The sequence below is a fragment of the Eulemur rufifrons genome, chromosome 7 (genome assembly GCF_041146395.1).
Source record: "Eulemur rufifrons isolate Redbay chromosome 7, OSU_ERuf_1, whole genome shotgun sequence".
NCBI lineage: Eukaryota > Metazoa > Chordata > Mammalia > Primates > Lemuridae > Eulemur > Eulemur rufifrons.
The window spans coordinates 12,927,815-12,948,837 of NC_090989.1; the positions used below are offsets into that span (position 1 = coordinate 12,927,815).

Consider the following 21,023-nt stretch of genomic DNA (forward strand, 5'->3'; position numbering starts at 1 on the left):
GACCCCACAGTTGTTTTAATGCTGTGCTGTTGCTGTCTTGAAATTCCTAATCAATTTTGAACAAGGGGCTCCGCCTTTTGATTTTGTACTAAGCCCTGCAAATCACGTAGCTGGTGCTGCCTATGGACGCCCCAGAGGAGGAAGTGGAAGTCCAGAGAAGAGAAGGGTCTCGATGGAAACGTTCCCCTCCTTCCCTCCTTTTCTCTTTGCCTCCTCTGTCCACCTCTGCTCGCTCTCTTCTCCCATCTCCTACTGCACCCCTTATCACTGCCAGTTCTTCTCATTTGCATCTTGTATTTTCCCTTCCTGCTCGCCCTTTCTCTTCCACCTGTGGCCCATATGAGCTTTTCTCCAACCCAGTTTTATAAATCCCTGCAATAATGTTCTCTGTGTTTTCTTAGTTCTCTTCTGGGCTTTTAATTATGAGAAGAGCCTGATTACTTTATCAAATATTCACAGTTTAGAGGATGGTCAGTTATACAAAACTGCTGGTGAAATAATGACAGGTGTTACAGCTCTGCTCTGGGCATTGCTTCGTTCTCGAGTTTGCATCTGGGCATCCAGGGAGGGAAGAACAGAACACAGCAGAAAGCAGAAAGAGAGCACATTTCAGCAATAACGAAAGCAGTGCTTTTTGAGTCTAATAATCTGTTCTGTCTGAACTTATTAGATTAATGGTTTGGAGTGAAATGTTGCTGTCACCTTCTCCTTCTGATTAAAAGAAAGAATCAGCTTAGTGCCCCTCAGCACATCATGGGAAAAACCAGAACTAAAGGTGGATAACAGCAACTCTCCCCTCCTTCCAGGGGGGATTTACCCATCACTGTCGGGCAAACGTCGCTGCCTGGCTTTCAGAGCCCTCAGAGACCACGCATGCTGTCCAACCATGTCTCCATCTTTCTCCTTTACCTTCCATCCGTCAAAGCTCCTTTTGTTGCCAGTGATAAAAACTCAGTTGGAACCACTGTAAGGAAGAAAGGAGATGTATTAGTTCCTCATAACTGGGCAACACAAGTAAAGGGCGGGAATGGCTTCTGGCAGAGTTGGATTCAGGAGTCCAAATGAGGCCATCTGGACCTCTTTGCTGCTCCCTCTTCTCTGTGATCCCTGCTTTCCTTTGGAGCATATTCTTCAGCCAGACTGCTCCACATGGAGGCCAAGATCACCCCTGACAGCGCTCAGCTCATGCTGTCTTAATGGCTTATGCTCTAAAGAAAATGTCATTTCCCCCAAAAGTGCCATAACAAAACTGGAAGGGTGATTCTGATTGGCTCAGCCAGGTTACGACTCACATCTTAGGAGCCCACCCCTCAACCAATCACAGTGACTGGGAGAATGGAATGCACTCTGATTGGCCTGGTGTGGGTCCTGTGCTCACCCACGTGGTGGTGTTGGTAGGACTCTAGCCAAATCACAGGGAATGGGTTCTCTGTGGGAAAGAGGGCTCCTAGTACTAGAAGAAAGGGAGGAGGTATGTGTCAAGCAGCTGAAAAATGACAACTCTGGGTTACTATACCTTCTCTGTCTTGTTTCTTGTCCCTTCTCTGCCTCCCATCTGCTTACATCTGCCTTGAAGTCTTGGTCTAGCTCTAATCACATCCCTCCTTCCCCTCTCCCAAATGCCACCAGGCCTTCAAGGCTGAGTCCACAATAAGTGCTCAGAAAGTTCTTTAGGGACTTTTCTGGGGGCCGTTGGAACACTGAAGAGGTTTCCTGAAGATGGCAGATCTCTTATTGATTGAAACTGGTTGGCTGTATTCTACCTACCTGTTTTCATCCTTCTTATGTGAGACTCTGCTGGTCAAGGCTTTTTAGTTGGCAGGATCAGATAGACAAGTTAGTACAAATAAAAGGGGTAGACTGAAATGACTAATAGAACCAAAGAACAGCTGAGCCTCAGGAGAATCTGAACAGTCAGAGACCAGAATGAGGCTCAGACTCAGGATGGTCTCCTGTCCTTGACTGCTCTGTGTCTATCCTGTTCTCCTGCTTTTCTGAGCAGGCTGCTATTGTCTGCTTACTCATTAATATACTCTGCAGGAAAGATGACTGCCCAGCCTGGTGTCATCACCTTTTACGTCCAGTGCCCACCATTAGATCACATGCCCTGAGTCTCTTTGCCCAGGTCTTTGAGAAAGAGAGAATACTTTTGGTCATTGACCAATCAATGTATTGGCTCTCCTTGGGCAGTCCCCATTAAGCCAATAATCTGTCCATCAGGGTCATGGTTGCCCAGGCCAAGGGTGGATGGGGGAATTAGGTCTCAAAGGAGGAGATGTGGGCTGGCAGGCACCTCAAAACATGCCCCTTATGGATAGGTAGAGGAGCTATTTCACAAGTTAATAGGTTAAAGCTCAGATTGGCCCTATGTGAGTTCAATGACTCATGCAAGGCCTCATGGCCAGCAAGAGGTAAAGGTTGGTCTTCAATTCAGGTGCTCTGACCACTGCTTTCCTACCCCCTATAATGAAGAGGGGATGTCTGAAGCCCTAAGCATGGATTGGTTCTCTGAGGGACCAAGGTTCCTGAGACAGGAGTCTAGGAAAGAGGGTGGGCTCTGGTGAACCCATGGTAAGGATTGAATAGAGGCACTGAAGTGGAGAGAAGGTGGGTAAGACCCTTGGATTTGCCTCAAATGACTTTGGTGACTTTCAAGGAAGCCGTTTCAGGAGGTGTTAGAAATTGATAGTAGAATGAGGAGGGAGTGAAGAAAGGGCACAAAGAAATGAAATAAAGGGGAGAAATGCATTATCAGCAATGACAAATGGTGAAGCCTTTGTCCATGCTTTGGCATAATGGACTGTGCTTTCTGCTCTACCGTATTATAAGAAATTCCAGAACAGTGCACTGTCTAGTCATTAGGTTAAAAATGAGTGTGAGGAAGTCCTCAACTTTCAGCATAAATAAATAGTAAGTCCTAAGTCTCTGCTACAGTTCAGAGAAACTAGGAAGTATATGTTAAATATGATTTGGGTTGAAAGATGCACTGAATGGACCAAAGTTCAAAATAAGCTGCCAGCTCTATTGAAGAGATTATTATTAACACAGGAAAGATCTTTTCTAAATTGTAGGGAAGTCTCTTTTTTCTTATTACATTAAGTGGATTTTGTTCCCTAAAATCCTGTATCAATTAGGAATGTTTTCAGCTTCTTATAATAGAAAATCTAACTAAAACCAGTTTAGATAATATGTATATTTCTTATCTTTCTCTCTCAAAAAAGGCTGGAAGTAGGCATTTCCAGGGATGGTTCTGGTGACCAACCATGTCATTCAGGATCCAGACTCTATATTTTACTTCATGGTTAGAGGCTGTTTTTGCCTTCGTAACTGTCACCTCAGAGTTTCAGGATGGCCACCACGGCTCGAGCAGAGAGAGGAAAGGCAGCACCAGCAAGCTCTGCTCTTGCACTGGTCCCTTTTTATCAAGGAAAAATAAATGGTATCAGTCCAGCCCTGGAGCTCCCCATGGAGTTGGCTGAGGCCTTTGTTGAGATGACATTGCAGCCCAGTTTCTCCCTCTGCCCTCCCTCCTCTCCTCCCACCCCCTCCCCTCCCTTCTCTGCATACTCATCTCCATCTGAGCTTCTGCCTCCCCTGGAACAAGATCTGTGACACTTGGCTTCTCTCTCAGCATCCATTCTATGTCCCAAGGAAGTGTAATGTCATGAGCAAGGCCAACCTAGTAGCAATATTTGATGGGGACATTTTCCACATCACATCCCGGTAGTTATTGCCTGTCTTAGTAAAGAGACTAGTTCATTTAGCCAATGTAGCTGCAAGGGAAGCTGGGAGTGTGACTGTATATCAAACTGGAATGCAACACTCATGACAGATTTAGCCCAGTTGCAATTCATCCCTTGTGGATGTTCCTGGATTGGGCACCTTACCACCTGAGCAAAACCCATGTTCCATTAGCGTGGAAGAAAGGATGAAGCCATCAAGTATGTTTTTCACAACCGCTGACCTATATCAGGAGTTCCGGTCGAATGGTGAGCCTTTGCACGGAGGAGACAGACAACGCTGACGGATTCGTATCGATGATTGGTTCATATGCCTGAATAAAATCGACTGTTAAGATTTGAAATAAACCATATTTCAACACAAATCACCAGGGAATGCATGGAAACTCCTACTTGTGACTTAACTTGAACAGCTTGGGTTTTCAGATATAGTGCTTTCTAGCAAAAAGAGTATTTTTAAATGACATTTCTTACGGTTGGTTCATATTAAAGACTTGGATCCATAGCAAACATGCAATTACTCTGTAACGTGTCACAAACGTTGCTGAGGTTGGTTTCTTTTCAAATCAAAGTGTTACTGGTGGTCACCAGCACCAGTTACACAGTGGTTGTGCTGGACATGGTATATTGCATTGGTTTCTCCTCATTTTCAAATTCATATGCACTACTTATCAGAGTGTGTGTAATTGAGAAATTAGTTTATTTTTGGTTGAATAAAAGGTTACCTGATTTGTTGAGATTAAAAACAAAGGAGGATTAACTTAGAAGCTGTGTTCAAATCGTGGAATATTATTCAACATTTATCTGTTGCCCAAGAAGATGCTCACAGGGACTGGAGGCTGGGTGGGATCTTTGCACCCTGATGGGCTGTACCATGTCTGATGACCACAGACTTGAAGGGATGTAGGCCAAGTGTGGCCAGATCTACTGATTTTTCAAGAAAGACCAGAAATCTGGAATATCATGGGGACTCTCCCAATTTTTTAAGTATTAGCAACAAAATGTCAAAATTTTAAAACGCTGAGGGCCAAACCAAAACAGATTTATGGGCCTGATTCAGGCAGAGGGCTGCCACCGTTCAACCTCAGTAGAAGCCCCTCTTATGAGAGGTGAGGTCAAGGAGGACCATGGAAGAAAGGGAGCAAGTCCACAAGGACACATTTCCTGGGGCCTCTCTGGCGCTCCCCATGGAGTTGGCTGAGGCCTTTGTTGAGATGACATTGCAGCCCAGTTTCTCCCTCTGCCCTCCCTCCTCTCCTCTCATCCCCTCCCCTCCCTTCTCTCCATGCTCATCTCCATCTGAGCTTCTGTCTCCCCTGGAACAAGATCTGTGACACTTGGCTTCTCTCTCAGCGTCCATTCTATGTCCCAAGGAAGTGTAATGTCATGAGCAAGGCCAACCTAGTAGCAATATTTGATGGGGACATTTTCCTCATCACATCGAAGAAGATTTTCTTCAAGAGATGTAGTTTGAAAAAAGCCCCTCTTCACACACACCTATCAAAAATGCACACATAGCTCCTGAAGTCTTATTTCCATCATTTGTGCACATAGTAATAAGAACATGTTACATTATGGGGTAAGGGCAAATTAAGGTAGCAGATGGAGTTAAGATTGCTAATCAACTGACTCAGAAACGGGAGACTGTACATTATGTTGCTGTGTCCTAGGGTAGCACTTAGTGTAGGGAGCTATGTTCCACCTTGTTTTTTTTTTTTTTTTTTTTGAGACAGAGTCTCACTCTGTTGCCCGGGCTAGAGTGAATGCCGTGGCGTCAGCCTAGCTCACAGCAACCTCAAACTCCTGGGCTCAAGCGATCCTCCTGCCTCAGCCTCCCGAGTAGCTGGGACTACAGGCATGCACCACCATGCCCAGCTAATTTTTTGTATATATATATTTTAGTTGTCCATATAATTTCTTTCTATTTTTAGTAGAGACGGGGTCTCGCTCTTGCTCAGATTGGTCTCGAACTCCTGACCTCAAGCGATCCACCCGCCTCGGCCTCCCAGAGTGCTAGGATTACAGGCGTGAGCCACCGCGCCTGGCCTGTTCTACCTTGTTTACTTATATTTTGTTGAAATATTATATGCATGTATTACCTTTATAACAAAAAGTTGATAAAGGTAAAAAGAATGAAAAAAAAAAAAGAAATGGGGAGATTCTGGATTATCTGGGTGGGCACAGTATAATCACAAGGGTCCTTATAAATGAAAGAGGGAGGTAGGAGAGTCAGGGTCAGGGTGACGCAGTGTGAGAAGGACATAGCTGGCCATTGCTGGCTTGGAAGCTGGAGGAAGGGGCCATGAATTGAGGAATGCCGGCTGCCTCCAGCTACCAGAAAAGGCAAGGAAATGGATTCTCCCTGAGAGTCTCCAGAGGAATGCAGCCCTGCTGACAACCTGATTTTAGCCCAGAGAAACAGATATTAGACTTCTGACTTCCAAAACTTTAAGATGATAAATTTGTGTTGTTTTAAGCCACTAAGTTTGTAGTCATTTGTTACAGTAGCAATAGGAAACTAATACAGTAGATCAGTCAGGTGGAAACAAAACGCACTTATGAAACTCTTCTTTTTTTTTTTTTTTTTTAGACAGAGTCTCGGTCTGTTGCCCGGACTAGAGTGAGTGCCATGGCGTCAGCCTAGCTCACAGCAACCTCAAACTCCTGGGCTCAAGCAATCCTCCTGCCTCAGCCTCCTGAGTAGCTGAGACTACAGGCATGCACCACCATGCCCGGCTAATTTTTTCTATATATATTTTTAGCTGTCCATATAATTTCTTTCTATTTTTAGTAGAGACGGGGACTTGCTCTTGCTCAGGCTGGTCTCGAACTCCTGAGCTCCAGCGATCCACCCCCCCTCGGCCTCCCAGAGTGCTAGGATTACAGGTGTGAGCCACCACGCCCGGCCAACACTTCTTATTTTTAGTTTTAAAATGCTTTTATCAGACCATCAAGATAAGTGTACGGTCCTATGCTCAGCTATTCGGTGCCAGGTGACCCACTTTCAAGAAACACCTGTTAGTCCTGTTTTGTGTGCATTTTCTCTTAGGATTAGAGCCAGTGTTTACCACATGAACAGTTTTAATTTTTTTGGAACAGGAGGGATTATTTTGTCTTGTATTATCTGGCTATTAAAAATGAATTACAATAATGTCCAAGCTCTTCATTTCCAGTCAGGAATTATCTTGGCATGGAGAATGAGGAAAAAAGATAGTTGCTAGCCTTTTATATTTTTATCAGCTGGACAAAGAAATTACATAGGGGTAATAAGGAAATACAGGAAAAAAAAAAAACACCCGGGTTGCTGTGGTTTACTACGTGGTTTACTACGGTTTTAGTTACCAGTTTAAAATGTTCGAAAATTAGGGCTTGACCAATCAAAGCAAATCATTTGCAATAGCAGGGCCTGGACTGTTGCTTCTTACATACCACGAGTTTTGAAAGGATAAAAGCAACACTTGTTTTAGAGGGGGGAAAAATGAGCTTACATGCCGAGAGGGATGAAGAACGTGGCCATTGAAGGCCACCTATAGACGGGAGCTGAACCACAGCCGTGGACTGAGGCAGAACGTGCGCAGAGCAGTGGGCGCTGAGGCGGTCTGCGCTTGCACCCTGCCCTGGGCCCTTGGCTTCTTTGATACTGAAGCTTCAGAACCATTGTTTTCCTTCACTTGCAGGCATTTAAAAGAAACACTTAGAAATCTCAATCATGCATTTCACCTGTCCTTTTTAAAAGGACGAGGAGAGAGGATACTTTTTCCTTGATCTTTCGCTAACTAACAAAAGGGTTCAATTCCACAGTTATTCCACGCGTGGTCAGCTAAGCAAGCTGACACACACACAGGGGAAATGGTAGCCACACGACTTCCACAGGCTCAGCTGATGCGTGTTTGTTCTTTACAGCATGTGGATGACGTGTGGGGTGGCGGGGACTTGCTACGGGTTTGAATCGTGCCCCCTCAAAATTCACTTGTTGAAGCCCTAACGCTTGGTACCTCAGAACACAGCTCCGTTTGGAGATAGGCCCTTCAGAGAGGCGAATAAGTGAAAATGAGGCCATTCGGGTGGGCCCTAGTCCAATGGGACTGGTGTCCTTACCACAAGAGGAAGTTCCAGCGCACAGAGACACCCACCGTGTGAGGACACGGTGAGAAGGCGGCTGCGTGCCGGCCCAAAAAACAGGCCTCCGGAGAAACCAAACCTGCTGATGCCTTTGATCTTGGACTTGCAGCCTCCAGAACTGTGAGAGGATGACTTCTGTTGTTTAAGCCCCTCCGTCTGTGGTGTTTTGTTATGGCCGCCTGAGCAAACCAATGCACGACTCAAAAAGCCAATTCCAGCTGCAACCCCTCCCACCCCTGCTGGGCACCGCTGCCGAGAGGACGCCGCCGGTGTGCGGGTGCCAGCTGCAGTTTCCCGCCACTGCGGGCACCCACCACGCCAGCCACGCGCAGCTCCACTCCGCCTGCCCCGGCCGCCCGTGTTTCGCTTCTCGCTGCCCGTGGGCCCGTTTCTACCGCACTGTGCACGTCTGCAGGGCGTCCCGCATGGCTCCCTTCCTGCAGCCCCGCGCGCTGCCTTGCACAGAGCAGGCGGTCTTGAATGTTTGGTCAATCAGCGCGTGCCTCTCCGCAGTGCGTGTTCCCTGAGTCCTAAGGAAGCCCCCGGCAGGAGCAGGGGCTGTGCAGGGGTGGGGGCCGGGCCTTCGGAAAGGAGATCCGGATCTGGCCTGGGCGTTCATTAGATGAGGGGTAAACGAGAGGCTAAGTGTTAATAAAAGCTGCCTCCCCTCTTTCCAGTCTGGGTGATGCCTCCCTGGACGGTAAGGCCAAGAGCTGCCTGGGAAACGAAGAGAACGGTGGGCTTTGTCCTTGTTTGAGGAATGTGGCGGGGTAGATACTATGAGTCTATGGACACGCTGGGTTCACAAGACTTTTGGGGTCTGTTTCCTTTTGTATATAACCTAGTAAGCCTTTCAAAAGTGAGTCTGGTTCTTTGTAGAAGAGTCAGGGATCCACAGTGTCCCTAACACGGGCCAGGGACTAAGTCCTTCACTGCATCAACTCATCCTATCCCCTTCACACCCCTATGAGAAGGGCACTGTTATGAGCCTCATTTTGCAAATGAGGGCAATGAGGCACAGAGATGTTAGTAACTTGCCAAAGGTCACACAGCTGGTAAGGGACAGAAGAAAAGTCTGATCCAGGGCAGAGTCTTTGCTTTAGTCACCAGCCTCTTTGCCTTTATTGCCTCTTTAGAGAGGGGGAAAGAGAGAGAGAGAGGTGGCAATAACTCCATATGGACAGAGATAAAATGGGCTGTCACTTTTTCCCAGGAAGAGAGGCTGATTTTTGTGGCCCCTGAACCAGGCTGCCTTCCCGTGAAGAGCAGCGTCCCTAAGCCTAGAGATCGTTGTGCTGAGGCAGCGTGGCTACGTTCCAACGTTCCCGGGCCATTTTGTTAGACTGGGGACAGATGACGCTTCTACAGAACAGAGAACAAACATGTGGTCTGAGGCAGGTGGGGCTGCAGGCACGTGCCCTGCCCAGGTGCCGGGGGACCAGGGAAGGAGGCTCTTTCCCTGCACCCCGCTGGGCCGGCAGGAACCTTGAACCTTGCGTGTCAGTGAAGAGAAAACCCATCAGGCCAAGATCTGCTAAATCACCGCAGAAACTCACAACCGTGCAGTACTTACATTTTAAGAGGAGCTTTGTTCTTTCCCATGTAGATGAATTAATAATCAGGCTGCAGTGAGCAGAGGCAGAAAAAATGAAATCAAATTGGGTTTCTTTTGGAGACCCATGGGTACATTCCCAGTAAAAGCTCTTTCCTCTTCAAACACATTTCGAAGTTTTGGTTTTTTTTTTTTTTTTCTTCTGGTTGTTTGTTTGTCCCTTTGCCTTGAAGTTTCTGAAATATTCCTCAGTGCTGTCCCTGCCAACTCTGCAGAAGTGTTGCTGTTGCTCAGAGCCTGTTCGCAGCCAAGTGGGAGAGTTTCTCCACAAACTGCCATCTCAGTGAAAACACAGAAAATAAAATGCAATAAAGCAAATTACAAAGAGGAGGCACTGCTAAGCTCGAGAATGTGACGGGCCGATCTGGCTGGCCTGCCTCTCTGACCTTGGCTTTATTTGTATTATTCAAATGTGTTTGTTCGCACACTGAGCCTGCCTTGGTCTTTTCTTCTTTTCTTAGGCCCCCTCCCACCCCACTCCTAGTGTCTGTCCTCAGGGAATAAGGCCTTGGTTAAACCAATTCCTTTACTAAACAGTTATTTTAATATCGTTATTCTTCCCTGGTGGTTTTGCATTTTCAAAGAGGGGATGATGTGCTGCTCAAACTTGCTATGCTGATGAATCACCTGAAGATCTTGTTCAGATGTGGATCTAGATCCAGTGTGTCTGGAATGGGCTTGAGACTGTGCCTTTCTGACACCAGGAGATGCAATTGCTGCTGGTCCGCAGACCACACTTTGAGTAGCAAGGCTACAGAGGACTATTGAATGGTTGTGGGGAAGACTAACACTCATCGGGATGAGTGTTAGTCAAGGTTCTCCAGAAAAACAGAACCAACGGGAGATACACAGGCACACACACATATGTATTTGACCGAAATTAACAGTGTTGAGGCAGAGATAATTTGATAAAGCTTTATTGGAAGTCGAATATAAGGACTGACCCAGGAAGACACATCAACAAAGTTGGGAGTGTTCTGGAATCTGTTATAAGTTTGAAGGCTGTTATAGGAAAGTTTAGGAGAAGGGAGGGAGACTTCTCATACCATACCAGAGTGTCCATTGGTGGATACAATACAGATGTTACAATCATTGGATGCAGATTGCAACATACCGTGCTAAAATATCCTATGTGCAAGATGATCAGTAGAACTTTATGATTCAGAGATAAATCAGCAGTCTTTTCAGTGTCAGTAGCGTATGCGTTAGCTGGTACATCAACAATTTAAGGAACTTATAAAATTCTTTACTCCGGGACAGGATGTCACTATGAATCACAAGACCTTCCCAAAGGGGGTTAATTTGGAAGCCTATTTACTTTTAAAGTAAACTGTCAGATGTGACCTGTAGGTTATCAACCTATGTATGAGGAGATTTATTATAAGAAATTGGCTCACATGGTCACAGAGGCTGAGAAGTCCCAAGATCTGCAGGTGGCAAGCTAGTGACTCAGGAGAACCGATGGTGTAAGTTCCAATCCAAAAACTGGCAGGCTCAAGACCCAACAAAAGCTGATGTTTCAGTTCAAATCCAAAAGTAGGAAAAGAAAGACTAATGTCCCAGCTCAATGACTGCTAGGCAGGAGGAATTTCCTCTTACTCACAGGAGTAAGCCTTTTTGTTCTATGCAGCCCTCAAATGATGGGATGAGGCTCACCCACATTGGGGAGGGCAATCTGCTTACTCAGTATACCAATTCAGGGAATGCTTGTCCTCTCCTGGGGTCTTCACAGCCCCTGGGTTGACCCTGCTTGACTTTTTTTTTTTTATCTTTTGTGAGAAGATCTAGGTGTGTTCCCTCTTGAGGTGAATGTTCGTTGCTCAAGGGCATCTCTCCATATAATGCCTGGGTCTGCATCAACTCTGGCATACAAAGGACAAAAAATTCTTTACACTTAGGTTGAACTCCTTGATGTACATATATTGAATGCCATCTGTGTGAAAGATACAAACTGGATGTCAGGGAGGACCAAGGACAAGATATCTTGGAATGGAAAGGATGTGAGAAGGCCAGGTCACCTAATTTGTGGAGCCCAGAGCAAAATGTGAGGTCCCCAATTTGAAAATTAAGATTTTCAAGACAGCAATAGCAGAGCATTAAACCAAGCCCAGGGCCCTTCTGAGATTGCAATCCTATGAGACTGTACTGGTCACACACCCATGAGGCCGGTCCTGTCTGTCCTCTCTGTGGACGGGGTGGGGCGTGGCAGGCCAAGGGGGTGCCTCTTGGAAACACTCTGGCCAGGTCTGGCTTTGAAGCGGTCTCCCGCTGTTTTTCAGAATACATAGCAAAGATCTAGAGGAGTGTACCTCAGAGGAAAACCATTCCAACAAGGCATACGGGAATCCCCAGGTGGGGGCTTCCACCTTCTCTAAACCTATTGTCTGGGCCATTGTTAGGGCCTGGGTTTTCATTAGTGACCTGGCAAGTTGGGTAGAGAAAATCTCAGAAAGCTAAAAAACAAAAACAAAAACAAACCAGAGGTCCTTGCCAATAACATTTGACTAACTAGAACTTTCTCATTCTAGAGTTTAGGACTCTCTCTACCGATCCTTGGGGAGATTAAGGCAGTGAAAGGGTCTTGGCAAGAGTTTAAGGAAGGAACAGAAAATTCATCAACAGATGCCTTGGAAAACCAAACTCTTCCCTGTCTCCTGGTAGGTCCCCAAGAAAATGATAACTCAACCAGTAAGTGCTCTGGCAATTCTAGGAGGGTAAAATCTAGTTGGAGACAAAACTATACTACTCCTGTCCTTTCAACCATGAGTGAAGCCCTGCTAGAGAAATCTTTTTTTTTTTTTTTTCCTTTGAGACAGAGTAGTCTCACTATGTTGCCCAGGCTGGTCTTGAACTCCTGAGGTTCAGGCAATGTTCCTGCCTCAGCCTCCTAAATAGCTGGGATTATAGATGCGTGCCATCACCCCTGGTTTGAGATCTATTTTTTATAAGCTGCCTCTTGTCCATGCTTCAAAGACGGCATCCACAAATAGATGACATGAAAGAATAAATAAATAATAATAAATAATTAAATGCCAGACTTCTCGTAAACAGTGCATGAGGCTAAACTTCATTCAGCCCATAAATATTTATTGAGCACTTACTATGTGCCAGGTACTGTTCTAGACACTTGGATACAGCTGCAAATCAGAGACCAAGCCCCCACCATCTGTTAGGATGGAAGGGCAGCTCTGGAGCAGAGGTACGGCAGGGCTGCCTAGACTGCAGGTGTGGGCTCATCTCCATGCTGTCGCCATACTAGGGAGAACCCTTTGTTGTGACTTAGCTGTGACTGTATTTAGTCAGCCTTTTAGTAAGTGGTGGGGGAGAAAATGTTGACTCATAGGCGATGTTGGGGTCATATACTTGAAATGTAATTTCTGCTCATTCTCCTGCCCTAAACCCTTAATTCTGCCTTTGACCACTCCATTTTTTTTCCTTTAATGCCAATTCCATGTTCTCTTTAGATGTCAACAGTGCCCTCAGGAGATAAGATGCCAGAATACTGTGCCAGATGGCATTTGTCTGTGTTTTAATTAAAATGCCCCATTCTCTTTGCTACAGTGTGAAGCAGCAACACACCGTGTGGAGCAGAGATGAGAAATGGCACAGAAGCCTGCAGTAGCCTGCAGGTTTGCAAGGTCAAGAAACTACCAAAGGCTGGACGGGCTTAATTCTGTTAAGCTCAGTGGCAGCACCACAACCAGGGGAACAAAGCCTCCCGTAGTCAGCTATGAGCAGATTCTGAGAGGTAAAGTCCTGTGTGTTGAGGCTGGTGGAGTTCAGGGAGCAAGTGAACGAGGGAAATAGCCCAAACGGTGGTTTCCTATGTATCCATTTCCAATTTATGAGCTGGGCTAGGCATTTCTCTTATATCATCCCATTCAGGTTTCTCAACCATTTAATGAAATGTTATCCCATTTTATAAGATGATGAAACTGGTTCAGAGAGTTTTGCTCGCTTAGCTAAACCCAATAGCTAACTTTTATGTGTTCCTACTATGTGCCGTGAGTGACCTCTTTGTAATTCTCTCAGCATCCTCATGGGTTAGGTGTATTACCCCTATTCTGGAGAATGAGAAACTGAGATTAAGTAACCTGCTCAAGGCTATGGAGCTGGTAGACAGTGGAGCCTGGATCCAAACCAGCCGCTAACTCCAGGATTCTGTACCTCAACTGCTTTCCAGATTTCTTGGGGGCCAGGCAATCGGACGGAGGGCCCTGTGGCAGCAGCCCTCGGATGAGGCAGGGAAGAGAGAGCCAATTAGTCACTTTCAGGAGAGCCTCCAGTAGCCTGCCATCGACTCATGGGGACTCTGCAGGTCCCACCACACACTGTCCCCAGTAAACATTATTAAATGCTACTATGTGCCAGGCACTTTTCTCAGCACATTGCTAATGTTAATTCATTCATCCTCATACCAACCCTATGTGGTGGGCACTATTACCATCTCAGTTATGTAGATGGGGAAACTGAGGCACAGAGGTCTGAAGTAACTTGCCCTAGGTTATAGTCGAAAGTGATAGGGCTTGGAACCAGGCAGCCTTGCTCCAGCGTCTGTGCTTTTAGGCATGGCCATATGCACTTCTGAACATCCTTAGGGAAAAACTCTCTGTTCATTTTCAAATATATTAACATGTATTCCACATATATGTGGGTTTATATGTGTGCATGTATGTGTACACACATGCATGTCTCCTTCCAAGATGGTGTCTTGTAACTGGTCAAGAAATTGCTCTTTCTCCTGGGATGAAAAGCTTCACAAAGGAATGAGTCTCCACTGAGAAACTTGGGCAAGGTATTGGCTGAGATGAAGCTGGTTTGGGGAGGGATGTCTTTTGAAAAATCCCTCAAACTTGACTCTAAAACCTCCCTGTAACACCTGTCATGGTACTTGATGGACGTATAACCTTGAGATCTAACACTCTGACCATTTTTCTCAAACTGAGGATTTTAGAGGTATTTCAAATTTTTAAAGCTCTTGCCTATAATTGTAGCTCCTCTGTAAGTCATTAACTAAATACTTCTGAGTGCGTCAAATGTGCCGAATACTGTCATAGGCCCTGGGACCCAGCAGTGAAGAAGGGTAAGATTCCAGCCAGCATGGAGTGCTGTGCTGCCAGAGGATGGCAATTTCAGCACCACGTGATACGGGCCAGGAGGCAGGTACAAGGGCGGAGGCACTGAGGGTGGGGACGTGGGCATCTAACCTTGACTGGGTGCAGGAGGCGTCCCAGGGTCTATGCGAGCAAGAGCCTACTGTATGGATACACTGGCCGCCAAGCTGGGACCCAAAGGAGGGCAGGAATCAGTCAAGTGAAGGGAGGGCTTGGGGGTGGATGTGTTCTGGGCACAAAAAAGGGACCCAGAGTTGAAAGCGCAAAATGAGGTTTTTCTGTTGAGAAGGATCATTCTACAAAGTGAACAGATTCCAGGAGGCAAGGCTTGGCATGGAAAGACGGTGGGAGCCCTTTGCTGAGGTCCAGGTGAGAGGACGGGAGGAAGGGATGGATTTGGGAGGGTAAGAAGAATAGGTGGGAGAAGGAGTCAAGGATGATTTTTAATTTTTCGGTTTAGGTTTACCTTCCACAGCCCGGGCAATCCCTTCTGTGGTTCTTTTGGCTTTCACCAAGATAACCTTAGGAGTGCAGACCTTCCTGCGCTCTGGGGCGAACATGCCTACACGATCAGGGTGTGAGGAACATTCACCCCAGCCTTTGCTAACGGTGATGTCTAGAGCTCTTACGGCGAGGAAGAGGCCCTGGCCTGGTGTAGGGAAGAAGTGTCGCTTAGAGGCTCGACCGTCAGCATCTTGTTTTCCGCGTCCCTCACAACCTCGCGAAAGGCAAACTGCAACGATCGTTTCCGGATTTTAGGGAGACCAGGAGGTCTGTGTGAACCTTGCTGGAGTCCCTTACTCTGCCCTGTAGGGGAACGTGAGGCCCACCCGTTCACAGCCACGCTGTGATTGCCAAGTTCACTTGCTGGGCAAGGAGAGCCGGCCCAGGATTCAGTGAAGGCCACCGTGCCCTACCTGGAGCCTGGCTAGTGTCTGCCGTCTTCCGGCATCCACGGGAGAGGATTGCATTAGCATTTTTTTCTCTCTCGTAAAAAAGTTCCCGTTTCCCCCTAGAGCCAGGCACACGCCTCCCGAGCTAGACCACGTGTCGCAGGTACAACGTTTTTTGGCTCTTCGCCTCCCCCGTTCGGTTCCCCCTTCCTCTCCGCCTTAGGTGGCAGGAAAATCCTTCACCTCCGACCAATCCCACCGATGCCGAGTCGCGCGCGCGCGCGCCAACTCGAGCTCCGTCTGTGCGCGTCATTGGCCACCTCCACCTATGCAGGGTGACAGGCAGCTGCGCGGACCTATTGTGGGAGGAGGCGGGGGCCGCTCGGCCCTCCCAAAGCTGCTTTGTTAGGGGCTCCCCGCCGTTCCCCGGCCCTCCGCGGCGCCGCTGCCTGCCCGCGATCGCCCCGTGCCGCGCCGCCGGAGCCTCGCGGGAAGGCGTCCCCGGAGCGCGCGCCGCCCCGGTCCCCCCAGCCGCGCGCCCGGGGCCGGGATGCGGCGCGGGTACCCGGCGTGCGCCGGCAGCCGCTCTCCAGCCCAACTCCGAACGCCCCGCTCCCGTATCCACCGCGTCTCATTGGCCGGCCGGAGGCGGAGCGATTGTCAGGAGGCCCAATCGGAGCTCGGTTTCCCACGGGCCGCCGCGGCCCGGCCCCCGAAGTCGCCGGCGGAGGCGCCCTGACAGCTCCCATTGGCAGACCGCGAGCGGGTCCGAGCGCGGCTGGCAGAGCAGCGCCGCCGCCGTCGGGCGCGCAGCTCTGCAGCGCCGCGATCGTCTCGGCGCCCGCAGCCCCAGGGACTCGGCTGCCCCGCATTGTGCCCGGCCGGGTCGCGGAGAGCCCGTACGAGTGTCGCGGGTGAGTACCGCGGGCCGGGGGGCGCGGGTTGGCTGGCCGCAGCCGCCCCGAGGAACGGCGATGAAGATGCCCGGACCCCTCTGCCCGTGACGGGCACGTTCTGACCCCGTCTCCCGCACACTGGGGCTCCCGGCGGGTCCTAGCTCCCCCCGATTGGGTTTCACTCGTATTGTTTTCGTGCTCACACACTTGGGAGGTGGGGTGATCTGGGGAGGGGAGGCCAGAGGAGACATCCCTCGCGCGAAGCAGCGGCCGGGAGGGAGATGAGACAGCGGCGCCCAGGTACCCGGCGCCGAATGGAAATGACAGTGGCCAAACACTGGCATTCGGTCTTCCCGGCAGCAGGAGGTCAGTGCTGATCGGCAGCGCCGGAGGCACTTTGTATTTTATCGGCTGATTTTTATCAACTTCGGGGAGGGCGTGCGTGTGCGTGCCTGTGCCTATGTTTGTGTCTCGGTCTCTGACTTGGACACCTCCGGGCTTGGCTGTTCGGCGACGCTGCCTGGGCGCTCACCTTGGCTATCAGTGCCGCGCTCGGGGCCGGGCGCACCGGCGGAGAGCCCGGGGGCTGGCACTCGGGGTGGGGGACCCACGGGAGGCCTGGGAGGGGGCATTTAAAGCGGAATCCTGCGGGTGCGCAGACAATGAATGACTCGTCCGGATGGCGGAGGTCCCAGGGGCTGTGCGCTGGGTCCCCGCGCCGGGTCCTGTCCCCGCCTCGCCCTCTCTCCTGCTCTGCCGCTGGCCGCGCCTCTCGCCACCCGGCTGAGGACCCGCGTGGGGCCCGCTTTTGTTTACAGACCTCGCCATTGGGCGAGAGCCGCGCGCGGTGCTCCCCCAGCCCCGGCCGCTGCCGCGTTTCCCCTCCGAACCCGAAGTTGATGCGCGCTGTCAGGTGACGCCCCCTCCTCCGGCCTCGGGGCGAGATGCTGTAGGGAAAAGATGCCGTCTCTGTGCTTTCGCGCCCAGCCCCTGCTGCGCACGGCGCCCCCAGGCCCCCTGCACCCTGAGGCGCCCGTGTCCCGGCGCCGTCAGATTGGCGGCCTTCGGGGCAATGACCCGGCCACGCTCACCCCCTTCCAGTCGCATCCTCTGGTCTAGCCCCTGATTCAGCTCAGGTTGACTCTGAGCCTACCTTTTCCAGCGTGTTGGCAGGTCTTGAAGGACGCGCGAGAGCCCTTGGGGACACTTTGCAATCTGTGCCCGCTTCGGTGGTACTCACGCGGCCCCGCGGAGCAGCTGTGGGGCATCCTTGAGTCGGAGCGGTCGGGATCGGCTTACCCGTGCGTGCTGACTTGGCGCACACTTTGTTTGAGTTGGAGCAGAGGTTGGGAGCCTGTGCGCTGAGGTCAAACAAGCCCGGGTTCCAGTACCTCCCCAGTGTCACTCACAAGCTGGGTGATCCTGGCGGAGCTACTTCATCTCCCTGCGTCTCAGTTTGCGCGTCTGTAAACTGGGCATAATGAATATCCTGATGCGGGTGGCAGAGGCTTAACCGACAGTGTAAATTAATTGCACTGCACGGGGACGGCCACACATGAAAAATGGAGTCAAGTTGATTCACTGTTAGAGGATATCTGTTACAGAGGAAGGCCCCATGTCGCTTCCCTTTTCTGTGTTCTTCACTCCCCCGGCCCCCATTTTCTTTTAAAAGGCACGAAGGACTGCTGCTTTCAGCTTCGAACAGGACTTGTTTTACTTGGCCTTAGATTTAATTATACTTATCTAATCGCTTGCGGCTCTTTTTTTATGTGTTTGAGTTTCCATTTGGTTTTAGTTGTTTCTTCTTCCTTCTTCCTGAAGACTGTGCTGGGGCCTAGACCAGGGTTTGGAGAGGGAAACACCCTCCCAGGTGTAAAGCTGTTGCCGGTGAACCAATGGCTGCTGTGCAAAGTGATTGGCGCCGGGAAGGAGGGAGGTTTGAACAAAGAGAGATCTGGAGGCTGGGAGTGAACTCTTCCTAGGAGAGGTGAAATTTAAGCTATGCCTTGTAGCTGGGGAAGTTTTGTAAATTGCTGGTTTCCAGAATGTGCTCTTTTGTGCCTCTAGGTAAAAAGCTGTGCTAGAGGAGGGGGGAAGCCTTTGAGTTGTAAGCATGGAAGTTGCTAAGTGATTATCTTTGAATAGAGGAGAAATAAAAGTTCTGGAGGAGGCTGTTGACTAAGCAGGGAAGGTAGAAGAGGAGAATTGATTTCACTGAGTATCTTCAAAATGCTGTCAATGTGTTTTGACTTGTTTTTCCTTTCCTCCGCTAGCTCTGTTCTGCTAATTTTCTTTAGGCAAAAAGAGAAACCAGTTTCATACAGGAAAAAACAAAATAATAACAGCCCATAATCAGATAAATAGTTTAAAAAGATGAGCTTAGGTTTGGTGACAGACTAAGGTGTGCTTCCTGTTTTAACACCCTCTTGCCTGTTGGGACAAATTACATCCTTTGAATGCAGATCCCAGGGGCCTTTACCAGCCAAAACAAGCAAACAAACAAACAAAAACCAGGCAAGCAACCTGTCTGTCCAGTGATTGCAGAAGCCCACAGGACAGCTCCCAGTCTCCTCTGTTCCCCAGGGCCTGCCTCAGTCGCCCGGAGTGGAGGCCAACTCCTGTGAGCCCTCACATACTTCGATACCAATGAATACATGTGCTAACAGCTAACCTATTTAAAGTTCTGCTCCCAGAAATCATTCCAATCCTTCCTGTACTCGTTTTGGGAATTCTCTGGCCCTTAGAGATGCTGACGGCCTCTTTCCCCCCTGCTGCTGTGTGGGGATCTAGTCAGTTGGGGGCCTAGACTTAAAAGGAAGCACGTGGTTAGGAAATCTCATTAGCTGACAATTTAACTCCACTCTAATGCTCATCCAAAGAGCTGGGACAAAGACTTCCTCTCCCTTCCCTTTGCAGTGCTCCCTGCTCTTTCTCCTCCCTTCCCCCTCTGAACCCGAAAGCCAAAGCTGAGCTGGTCCTGTCTCCCCCCCAACCCCCTCCCTATAATTCCTGCCGTTCTGATGTGCTAACTGAACCCCAGGCATTCTGGAACTTCTGGGCAGGAATTCCTCCTGGAAAGCTGAGGGCCTACTAGGTGTGCATGCCAACACTTTCTCACTTTCCTTTTCTGTAAGGAGAAACATTTTTTTGTGAGACAGTACTTTCATCGATGTGTAATACAAGCCTGTGACTTCCCAAAGGAGGAATGCAGGTGAGAGCGCAGGAATCACACAGAAGCCTTACCTAGAAATCAGTGATGGCAGACGGGCCTCTGCCTGATTGAGGAGGGTGAGGGGAGAAGCCAGAAGAATTTGGTTTTTATATACAGATTCCTGGGAGATTCCTGAACATGGAAGACTCAGGCTTGTGGTTAAGAAAGATCCTTATTTTCCCCGTCTCTGGTCATTTGGTCTCCTGTATCAAGAACAGTTTCGCTGGTGATGTGTGTGTGTCTGTGTGTAAATACACTGTATACACACATCTGTATATGCATATACATTTTCCTTTCTAAGTTAAGCAAATAGGTAGAGGTATGTTTCTGAGTATGTTTCTCTTTTTGTGTTTTCCTCAATACAGAATGAGAAAAATCAGATTTGCAAGGCTCTAGCAAACTGTTTCTGTTTTTCACGATTCCAAACTTCAGGGCTTTTCATCGTTAAATATTCTGTTTTATGTAAGTTCTAACTTATGTCAAAAATAAAAAATCTCTCTCATCATTATTGTAGGCCAAATCACTTATTTTGAAAAAAAAGAGAGATACTTAGAAATAAAGCGGCACTCAGTAAGGAACAGAGTGTAAAAACAGTGTTCTAGTGTAAAAGGGTACAAGATATTAATAGTTAGGCGGAGTTTTCCCCCTCCATCCTCTTCTCAACCTCCGGCACCTTCCTCCACACCCTCCAGTATAAGACTTTCCCTGTGCCTGTGGTCTCCAGGGACCTCATTAAGAAATTCATAAGGGCCTAGACGGTGGGCATGGGAAGCCGCAGAGATTCCTCCAGTGCTTGTGTGAGATTCTTCTAGAAGACCTTGAAGCTCCTTTGCTAGGTGAAGAGGTTCTTCCCCCACAGGGCTGAGGCAGAGCTGAGAAACCTTGCCGTCTGCTGCAGGGCGGTGGAGCGGGGTCTCAGCTCCTTGAAATGAGAGCAAAAGTGGAGGGGGTGGGGGTACCAGACGGGCATGATATGAAAGCCCATCAATTGTCTGCATTCAAAGGATGTTAAACAAAGAGTGATGATTCATCGAAGAGCTCTGTGGGAGGAAGTTTCTTTCAGCTGAGCTCAAGCTTAGTTTCAGAATGGGCCAAGGCCCTCTGAGACTCGGTCCTGTCATAAGAGATTGGGAGACTGTGGGCCTGGGTGCCCAAGCTTGGCTTGGAATGGGTAGGGAGTGGATGGGAGATTAGGCAATGGAGATTCAGTTGCTTTTCCTTAAAGACCCAAAACATGCTTTCCTGTGGCCACTGGGAGACAGGATATCCTGCAGAGAAAACCTGCCTTTGCAAAGCCTCCCTTTCACTCTCCCTCCCTCCTCCTTCCTAGAGCTGTTAACCTTGTAAACATTGATCAATCCTAGTTCTTGCTGCTGGTTTCCTCTGCCCGGGTCTGCAGAGGTGATAATGAGCCCCGGAAAGCCACCAGGTCAGG

General features: G+C 48.9%; 1 protein-coding gene across 6 annotated transcripts in view; it reads left to right on the forward strand.

Annotated features, from left to right (window-relative positions):
• Nucleotides 1-16,234: 16,234 nt before the first annotated feature.
• Nucleotides 16,235-21,023, forward strand: part of TIAM1 (TIAM Rac1 associated GEF 1) — a 353,935-nt gene continuing 349,146 nt past the window's right edge. For 5 of the 6 annotated variants that reach the window (XM_069472358.1, XM_069472361.1, XM_069472355.1 and 2 more), the window contains exon 1: nucleotides 16,235-16,395. The gene's annotated coding sequence lies outside the window, so the exon portion shown is untranslated. Of the gene's footprint in view, nucleotides 16,744-21,023 lie in introns of all 6 variants that reach the window. The other variant, XM_069472356.1, reaches the window with a different exon arrangement.